Below are 11,197 nucleotides of genomic sequence, written 5' to 3'. Positions count from 1 at the left end.
TGACATAATGTCGTCTAAATCTTACCCTTCTTAGACCCTACCATAGCTTTGCTATTGGTTGGATTTACATTTACTGAGTACGATGACAACGAATAACTGTTAATAGATTAAATGTGGTAGTTTTATTTGGAAGGACTATTTTACCCTTATCTATATTGCATATAAAGCATTTTTAATGGATAAAATTGTGTTTTAACCCACTCACAGGACATCGCTAAATTTCTGCGGCGACCTTATATCACCGGTTAAAGTTTCTACCCCGGCGACCATTAAATTTCACTTCCGTTTGTTTTCTCCCTCATTTACTACTTGACTGCTTCTTTTATGTTACATATAGAACAATGATTGTAAAATATCATCACACAATATTAGGGTTTCCAACAACTCGCACGTAACGCCCAGAGCAAAAGATTCCCAGCGGATATAACACCAATTGCATGCTTCTTCTTCTCTAATTTCACTTTCACTGGTATTCGTTAAACAAAAAAACTGTCAATGAAGTAACTGATGAATTGGTACAATCTGAATCTAGACCGAGAATTATTTATTGGTTGTTAGCTTGATTATTGATTATTGGTATGGCTGGATGCAGTTGAAATATTTATGATGGAAAAAATGCTAGAATGACAGCAAAAATTTCACAAGCCTCCCTCACTGGAGATCTTGAAAAAGCTCAATTCAAGCGTGAATCAGAAGGTTGTTAAACTGAATTTCAATATTTAAGTTCTAATTTCACTGTTTCCAAACATAATTTTTTGCTGAACGATTGATTTATTTTAGGCGAGTTTAGAAGGCCAAAAGGGTAATCGGTTTGTGTAGCGAGCAACATTCGAGATCTAAGGAAGAAACAAGCAGCCGGTGACCCTAGCAAGGTCTGGGGTAGAAATCACCAATGTCCCTCGTAGAGTTCCCAGTGCAAGGTATTACTAATTTGGGGATTTTTAGATTTTAACATTGTGTCTATCAACTGCTTGATGAAATGCCTATCAACCGCAACTAGTAGGGTTTAAAAAACGAATACACGTTGTTTTAAATATGCTTTTTATCATAAGCAAGGCGATACCGAATTCTCATTATAGATTAAAAAATGTACGAAATTAATAGAAATGTTACCCGGAAACAAATGTCACAAGTGATCCATCTGCAATTTTTTTAAACGGTTTGATGAATCTTGCTCTTTTATTATATTATATTATTGTAACATCCCAATTTCCCGTTCGGTTAATAATAATAATAAAATATGATAGGATAAGTAGACTTTTAGATGGAATTAATTATGGACCAAAAGGGAAAGATGGGCCTTAGGTCCATGGGCTTAAGGGAGTATAAATACCCCTTAAACCCTAATTCTTTCCATTTTTATCCAAATCTACACCATAGCCTACACCTTGATAAACACACACAAACATCATCCTATAACCCGAGCCAAGATTCGAAGGTGGAAACCCGAACCCGTTGGTGCTAGATTATCGTGAAGAACCAAAACAACGTCAAGGCTTATCCGTGTTCGTAAACCGACTCGTTTAAGGTACGTTTATAACTAGAAATCGTTCCTTTAGATCTGGATTCATTTAGGTAGTCTTAGATCTGTATACATATGATAAAAACGAACCTAACAAAGCAAACCTCATTGAAATCCATTACAGTTTGACAGGTTAACCATTACCCTAAAAAGACCCGTAATATAGATGCTCGAATCGCACCTTTAAAACCCGATGTATGAACGATTGAACGGTTAGGGTTTGTAGGCGCTGCTTAGACGATTTCATTGATACCTAAATCATGATATTTCGTTAAGGAATGAAGGTTTAATCGCAGATCTGATGTAGTTTGATTGTTCTGTGTTCATATCGATTTTAACCTTGACCTCAGGGTCAAAGTCTGGATAAGACTGATGTGATTCGTTAAGGAAAAGTAACGAATTAATTAGCCAATTCGTTCTGGCAAGATAATGAATTAGATCACCCATTCGTTATGCCCAGATAACGAATCAGCTAGCGAATCAGAAAGATATCGAATTAGCTAACGAACCAGTTGACGAATCGGGCTTAATTCGTTTTAGCAAATGGGTTAACGAACTAAGATAACGAATTAAGCTGTTTAATGAATCAGATCATGTGCAGGATAACGAATTAGGCTATGTTTTGATAACGAATTAGGCTTAATTCGTTAAAGCGATTGAGATGGCGAATTAGATAATAATTTAAAATCCTAATCGAAAATGTGATAAGACAACTATTAGAAATAAAATTTTTTCAAGCTGACATGGCAGCTCGACCCCAGCCCGGGGCTCTGCCCCTTGGACCCTGCTAGGGGCTGCCACACCAAGACCCCACTACCAGGGGCGCTGCTATAACAAACCACACATAAAGGATAAAGAGATAAGTGAAGGAAATTCCATCCCACATTGGTGGAGGAAAGAAATGGAGAAGGAACCACCATAGTATAAATAGGTTTGTAAGCTCTTGTCCCACATCGCTAGATTAACAAACTAGTGAGCTCTTTATAAGAAAGAAAATTTCTATGTTAATGTTCTTATAAGACATATCACACCCAGTGGTCCTAGCGGAGGGTGCGAAGCACCCGAACGTGCACTGGCTCGGGCGAAGTGCGATGGGCGCAATGTGGCGCTTTGATGGCGCACTTTGCACTTCGCACGCTCACATCTCCGCGAGCCGCTTAAGGGCCGCCTTAGTATTTTTATTGGAAATTAAAATAAAATAAAAATCCTTCCATCGCTTACCGCGACGGGTTTGGGTTACCCATCGCGTACCGCGACGTGGAGGTTACGAAGACGTGACACGTAGCCTGCCACATGGCGTGCCACGTAGCAGGCATAGGGCTGACTCAGCGAAGCTATAAGATGCTTCGCGGTACGCGACAGCTTTCTATTTATGGCCATCACGTACCACGATGAGGTCCGAAACTTACTATAAATAGAAAGGCAACGAGAATTAATTTCTTCGCTCAAAACTTTCTTTCTCTCTGAATTCACACACACATATAATTATATATTAATAGTATAATACCGAATTAGCGCAACGATATCCTATCCGATCGAAAGAAGCTTATATACACGAATCCAAAAGCTCTGCCTGTTAAGGTATGACATTGTGCCATCGTGTAAAGTTTCTAATCTCGTGATTATCGTTATGATTATTGGTTTTATACTAACTTAGACATACTACATTGTGTTCATACTAGGTGCTTAATACCAGAAGGTGTTCTTTAATTGTAAACTTGCAAGGTGAGACATTCGAGTTTTTGTACCACTCACATTTACGTGAGACAACTATTTTTCCGACATTGTCATGATAATTTCAAAACTTATAAAACTCATGGCAATTGGACTAAATGTTTTCAAATATATATTTTAAAGTATTTTAAATACATTACAGTGATTAAGTCTCTGTAGACTTACGAGATGGTTGCTACTGGTATTGTGGGGTTTTGTATACAAGGCTTGCCTACTGGGCTATTACACGTTACTTATAGGACAAGTGTTAGCCAATAAGTAATATGACCACAGTCATAGATACGGTCGAGTGATAAGTACCTTTCGGTAATTTGTAAGCAGGCAGATGTAAAAACATCTTAATGATGTAACTGTAAAATGTGTCATTTACAAATGAATGTACTCACCAGTATTTCTTGCTGATCAAATATTTTAAAACATGTTTCAGGTAACTTGTTAGAGACAAAGGAATGATGCCTGCGGGCTTCCAGCTTAAATAAGTGGCTTGTCACCAAAATAAAGAAACGTGTTTTATAAATATGGGTTTAACCCTATAAAACCTATGTTTGTATCAAAAGGGATTAAATTCCCGTTTTATCATAATAATAATCATGGTGTTTTTGTAACTCTGATCATTTTTCCTAACTACGGTTCTGATGAAATTTTCCGCTGCAAAATAATTTAATAAACACCGTTACCACCAATCAATGTTCACGGCTCCCCTCCCGGGGTATAGGGGTCAGGGGTTGTGACAGCTAAAGTGGTATCAGAGCCACTGGTTTAAGCAATATGGGTATTTTAATAATACCTAATCTTAAAAAAAATAATGTTAGGAAATACATGCATTAACCTATGTGTTAACCATAAAAATAAGATTTTAACCACACGTGAAAATAAATACTATTTTCTTTTGAAATTCGTTGTTTTATAATTTTTGATTAACAGCATGAGTGAGCTAGTTGATGCTTTTGAACACATATCCGTTAACTCCACGGATATAGAAGAATGAGAAGCTAGTCAACAACAACCTGAACCCATGATCTTTCAAGCCCTACCTGTAGAGAAACCAAAGCCTAAAAGAAGAAGAAGGCTCAAAGACTGGAAATGAGGATTGAGAAGAAATAAGAAAGGAAAAACCACAGTCAAACAACCAACTCAACCACAACCTGAACAACCAACTCAACCACAACTCGAACAACCAACTCAACCACAACCCATAGAACCACCACCAACTTGACCACCACCTATGTCAACAATACCAATGGAAGAGCAACTAGGAAGATGCCTAAATGAATGTAAAATCTTCCAACCAATATTCAACGATATAGGTGTAGGAAGCTCCAGCATCCCAGGATACAAATAATACCATGCTCCCAGATGACATCATTAGTTAGGCTCAAATGGAAGAATGTTGGACAAACGATTGGCAATATCAAACAATGATGTCAAATCCTTATGCACCATTCCAGGCTGAAACCACAAACTACCCCACCATAACGCCGGAAATGACGACCGAACTCCGTCACTATGGGGATGAATTGGTGGATACCGCCAACAGGCTGAGGAATATTGGGGAGACCCTACTCTGGAAATACTATGACCGAGAGCCTTATATGTAAAGCTATATATATAATATTTATATGTGCATTATCGTAATTTCTTTGATAAAAAAAAGAGTGTATGTATGTAAGAAAGGTGTGTATTAACGCATATATGTAAAAGTGTATAGATGTAAAATATAGTGATGCATATATATATATATATATATAAAGAGTAAATGTCGCAAAGATCGACGATTTTGACATATTCTGTGTCTATGTGTTATTAATATCTTGCTTATCTTATTTATTTGATTGCAATATTAATAATTCTTTTCTCATATATAATTCAGATGTCGAATGAGCATAATCACGAAAATGAGCATAATCGCGAACATGAGCATAATCGTGAAAATGAGCACAATCGCGAACATAAGCATAGTCACATAAATGAGCACAATCCCGGAAACGAGCATAATCATGAAATTCATAATCAAGAAACTCATCTGAATATGAATGCTATAGAAAATATGATAGCTCTGAAAATCACTGAAACAATTCCTTTAATTGCTGATGCTATTAGGCAACCTGTTTCTGCAATTAGGCATACGACCGAGAGTAATAAACGTAAGTTTAACGATGAGGCTAGTCATAGCGTGAATGGAGGAAATAGTAACCCATTACCCAAAAAGTCAAAAGTTCATGGTTGTACTTACAAAGATTTCTTGGCTTGTAAACCAACCGAATTCTCTGGAAAAGAAGGACCTATTTCAGCACCACGCTGGTTAGAAAAGACAGAAGCTATTATAAGAATCAGTAAATGTGCTGAAAAAGATAAAATATTGTATGCTTCTAACCTCTTCATTAATGAAGCAATGGAATGGTGGAACACGATTCTCCAATCAAAAGGAAGTCACATAGTCTATACTATGACCTGGGAAGAATTTAAAAAAATAGTAGAAATGAAATTTTGTCCTCCTCATGAAAGAGAGAAGATTGCTACTATGTTCTTAAACCACAAGATGGAAGGTGTTAAGTGTCGTGAGTATACGACAAAATTCTTCGAATATGCAAGAATGGTACCGGCTTTGGGTTCGCCAGAATCAGTACTAATTTCTCGTTATATTTGGGGATTAGTAAGTGAAATCCGCGATCTGGTAAAGTCAGCTAGACCTCAGACTATTGAAGAAACAGTTGAGCTAGCAAATACCCTGACAGACGGATTAGTCCGAACTCAGGAAGAAAATAAAAGGAAAGATTTAGCCCAGAAGATTTCCCAATAATTTCGGAAGAAAGGAACAGGGCAATCTTATGCTCATCCTTTTTGTAAAATTTGCAGAAAAAGGCATTCAGGGAGATGCGCTTTTAAGAAAACTAAGTATTGCAATTTTTACAAAATGGCTGGACATACAGATGAAGAATGTAGGAGAAAAGAAAGTCATGTTTGCTATAATTGCGAAGAACCTGGCCACATCCGTCCAGAATGCCCAAAGTTGATAAAGGTGCCTGACAACAAGGCAAAGAACAAAGATGGGCCTAAGAAGAATGCACGAGCCTTTCGGCTTACTGCACAAGAAGCATCAATGATTCCAGACGTCATTGCGGGTACGTTCCTTATCAATAACGTTTACGCTAAAGTATTGTATGATTCCGGAGAAAACCAAAGTTTTATAAACACGAAGTTTTGCCAAGCCTTAAATCAACCATTAACCAAACTCCATCAAGTCTGCACAGTAGAAATGGCCGATGGAAATTCCATTCATATTCATGAAGTACTCCAAGAAGAAAACATAAACTTACTAGGCCACCAGTTTAAAGCAAATTTACTCCCAATGAATCTAGCTGGATTCGATGTTATACTAGGAATGGACTGGTTAGCAGCCAATCATGTTCGAATCCTCTGTAATACAAATTCTGTTGAAATTCGCTCGCCAACAGGAGAAATTATTACAATTCAAGGAGATAAGATGCTCAAGCCTAGAAAGTTTATATCAGTAATGAAAGCGGCAAGCTATCTAAGGAAACAAGGCGTAGTATATATGATTTCTGTAATCATCAGCGCCAAAGGAAAAGAGTTAAAAGAAATTTCGGTAGTATCGGAATATCCTGATGTCTTTCCAGAAGAATTACCTGGACAACCGCCTGATCGTGAAGTTTAATTTAGAATCCATATAATACCAGGAGTAGCGCTAGTTGCTGAAGCACCATACCGATTAGCCCCAACAGATATGTTAGAATTAAAAAAGCAACTAGATGAATTGCTAGAAAAAGGTTTTATACGACCTAGCTCATCACCCTGGGGAGCACCAGTACTGTTTGTCAAAAAGAAAGATGGGTCAATGCGTATGTGTATCGATTATAGAGAATTGAATAAAGTCACAATTAAGAATCGGTATCCTTTACCGAGAATTGATGATTTATTTAATCAACTACAAGGAGCTCGATATTTTTCTAAAATCGATTTACGCTCAGGATACCATCAATTAAAAGTACAAGAAGAAGATGTTCCTAAAACAGCTTTTAGGACAAGATATGGTCATTATGAGTTTACAGTCATGCCATTTGGTTTAACCAATGCAGCAGCTGCATTCATGGATATGATGAACCGAATATGTAAATCATATTTGGATAAATTTGTAATCGTTTTTATAGACGATATACTTATTTACTCCAAGACCAGTAAAGAACATGTCAAACATCTTCATACACTTTTGACACTATTGAGAAAAGAGAAGCTTTACGCTAAATTCTCAAAATGTGAATTTTGGTTACAAGAAGTACAGTTTCTAGGAAACTTGATTAACCATGAAGGTATTCACGTGGACCCCTCCAAAATAGAAGCTATTACTAATTGGGAAATTCCTAAAACTCCTACAGAAATTCGAAGTTTCTTATGATTAGCAGGATATTATAGACGCTTCATTCAAAATTTTTCCCGAATAGCAGTTCCGTTAACCAAGTTAACGTGTAAGAATGTCAAGTTTGAATGGGGACCTAAGCAAGAAGAAGCTTTTATAACTTTGAAGAAAAAGTTAACAAATGCCCCAATACTTGCGCTACCAGAAGGAACTGAAGATTTCACAGTTCGTTGTGATGCTTCTAAAATAGGACTAGGATGCGTACTAATGCAACATGAGAAAGTTATTTCTTACGCATCTAGACAATTAAAGAAGCATGAAGAGAATTACACAACACATGACTTAGAATTGGGAGCAATAACTTTTGCCCTAAAGATCTAGAGACACTATCTATATGGTAGTAAGTTTACTGTATTCACAGATCATAAAAGTTTAAAATATATCTTTGGGCAAAAGGAGCTTAACATGAGGCAAAGACGTTGGATGGAAATTCTTAGCGACTATGATTGTGAAATCCTATACCGTGAAGGTAAGACAAATATAGTAGCCGATGCGTTAAGCAGAAAAGAGCATGAGAAACCTAAAAGAATGCGAGCTCTAAGGTTAAAACTTCAAATCAATTTAATTGATGAAGTAAAGGATGCTCAGAAACAAGCAATAGAAGAAAATAATATTGCTAATGAGAAAAGAAATGGTACCATTAATCTACTTGTCAAAGGAAATGATGAAATTCTCCAAATGGGGAACAGGATTTGGATACCAATTATAGGAGGATTAAGAGAAAAGATTTTCGAAGAATCCCATAACTCCAAATACACAATGCATCCTGGAAGAGATAAAATGTATCAAGATTTGAAGAAAATCTATTGGTGGATAGGAATGAAAAAGGACATAACTAGTTATGTTTCAAAATGCATAACTTGTTCACAAGTTAAAGCAGAACATCAAAAGCCATCAGGATTACTTCAACAATTAGAAATGCCAGAATGGAAATGGGAATTAATAACAATGGATTTTGTTACCAAATTACCTATCACAAGAAGAGGTAATGACACAATCTGGGTAATTGTGGACAGATTAACAAAATCAACTCATTTTATACCAATGAAGGAAACTTTCAAAATGGAACAATTAGCTAAGCTGTATGTAGACAAAGTTGTCTCATTACATGGGGTTCCATTATCCATTGTATCGGATCGGGATAGCCTTTTACTTCTCATTTTTGGAAAAGTTTTCAAGTAGCTATGGGAACAAAATTAAACTTGAGCACAGCATACCATCCACAGACTGATGGTCAAAGTGAAAGGACCATACAAACATTGGAAGACATGCTAAGAGCATGTGTAATAGATTTTGGTGGAAATTGGGATGACCATTTACCACTAATAGAATTCTCCTATAATAACAGTTATCATACAGGTATTAATGCTGCCCCATTTGAAGCCCTTTATGGACGAAGGTGCAGAACTCCAGTATGTTGGGCAGAAATAGGAGAAAAACAATTATCAGGTCCTGAAATCATACAAGAAAGTATTGACAAGATAAATCAAGTTAAGGAAAGATTAAAAACCGCACGAGATCGTCAGAAAAGTTATGCGGATCATCGACGCAAACTATTGGAATTTCAAGTTGAAGACAAAGTGCTACTGAAAGTATCTCCATGGAAGGGAGTAATCCGATTTGGTAAGAGAGGAAAGTTAAGTCCACGATTCTTGGACCATTTCAAATTCTCAAACGAAATGGACCAATAGCCTATCAGCTAGAATTACCAGAGGAAATGTCAGGTATACATGATGTATTTCATGTAAGTAACTTAAGGAAATGTTTAGCTGATAAAACACTAGAAGTACCCCTTCAAGATATAAACGTAAATGAAAAGTTGAAATTAGTTGAGAGTCCTTTGCAAATTGAAGATAAAAAGATCAAGAATCTCAAGCATAAAAGAATAGTTCTGGTCAAAATGAAGTGGGATTCAACACGTGGACCAGAATATACTTGGAATTGGAATCCGAAATGAAACGGAAGTACCCACACTTATTCCAATCAAATCTCGAGGACGAGATTCAAAATAAGGAGGGGAGACTATAACAAACCACACATAAAGGATAAAGAGATAAGTGAAGGAAATTCCATCCCACATTGGTGGAGGAAAGAAATGGAGAAGGAACCACCATAGTATAAATAGGTTTGTAAGCTCTTGTCCCACATCGATAGATTAACAAACTAGTGAGCTCTTTATAAGAAAGAAAATTTCTATGTTAATGTTCTTATAAGACATATCACACCCAGTGGTCCTAGCGGAGGGTGCGAAGCACCCGAACGTGCACTGGCTCGGGCGAAGTGCGATGGGCGCAATGTGGCGCTTTGATGGCGCACTTTGCACTTTGCACGCTCGCATCGCCGCGAGCCGCTTAAGGGCCGCCTTAGTATTTTTATTGGAAATTAAAATAAAATAAAAATCCTTCCATCGCGTACCGCGACAAGTTTGGGTTACCCATCGCGTACCGCGACGTGGAGGTTACGCAGACGTGACACGTAGCCTGCCACGTGGCGTGGCAAGCCTAGGGCTGACTCAGCGAAGCTATACGATGCTTCGCGGTACGCGACGACTTTCTATTTATGGCCATCGCGTACCGCGATGGGGTCCGAAACTTACTATAAATAGAAAGGCAACGGGACTTAATTTCTTCGCTCAAAACTTTCTTTCTCTCTGAATTCACACACACATATAATTATATATTAATAGTATAATACCGAGTTATCGCAACGATATCCTATCTGATCAAAAGAAGCTTATATACATGAATCCAAAAGCTCTGCCTGTTAAGGTATGACATTGTGCCATCGTGTAAAGTTTCTAATCTCGTGATTATCGTTATGATTATTGGTTTTATACTAACTTAGACATACTACATTGTGTTTATACTAGGTGCTTAATACCAGAAAGTGTTCTTTAATTGTAAACTTGCAAGGTGAGACATTCGAGTTTTTGTACCACTCACATTTACGTGAGACAACTATTTTTCCGACATTGTCATGATAATTTCAAAACTTATAAAACTCATGGCAATTGGACTAAATGTTTTCAAATATATATTTTAAAGTATTTTAAATACATTACAGTGATTAAGTCTCTGTAGACTTACGAGATGGTTGCTACTGGTATTGTGGGGTTTTGTATACAAGGCTTTCCTACTGGGCTATTACACGTTACTTATAGGACAAGTGTTAGCCAATAAGTAATATGACCACAGTCATAGATACGGTCGAGTGATAAGTACCTTTCGGTAATTTGTAAGCAGGCAGATGTAAAAACATCTTAATGATGTAACTGTAAAATGTGTCATTTACAAATGAATGTACTCACCAGTATTTCTTGCTGGTCAAATATTTTAAAACATGTTTCAGGTGACTTGTTAGTGACAAAGGAATGATGCTTGCGGGCTTCCAGCTTAAATAAGTGGCTTGTCACCAGAATAAAGAAACGTGTTTTGTAAATATGGGTTTAACCCTATAAAACTTATGTTTGTATCAAAAGGGATTAAATTCCCGTTTTATCATAATAA

This window comes from Bidens hawaiensis, unplaced genomic scaffold (assembly GCF_021521415.1).
Source record: "Bidens hawaiensis isolate Kalapana, Puna unplaced genomic scaffold, B.hawaiensis_p1.1 tig00002839_1, whole genome shotgun sequence".
NCBI lineage: Eukaryota > Viridiplantae > Streptophyta > Magnoliopsida > Asterales > Asteraceae > Bidens > Bidens hawaiensis.
Note: the sequence above shows the minus strand (reverse complement) of the source record.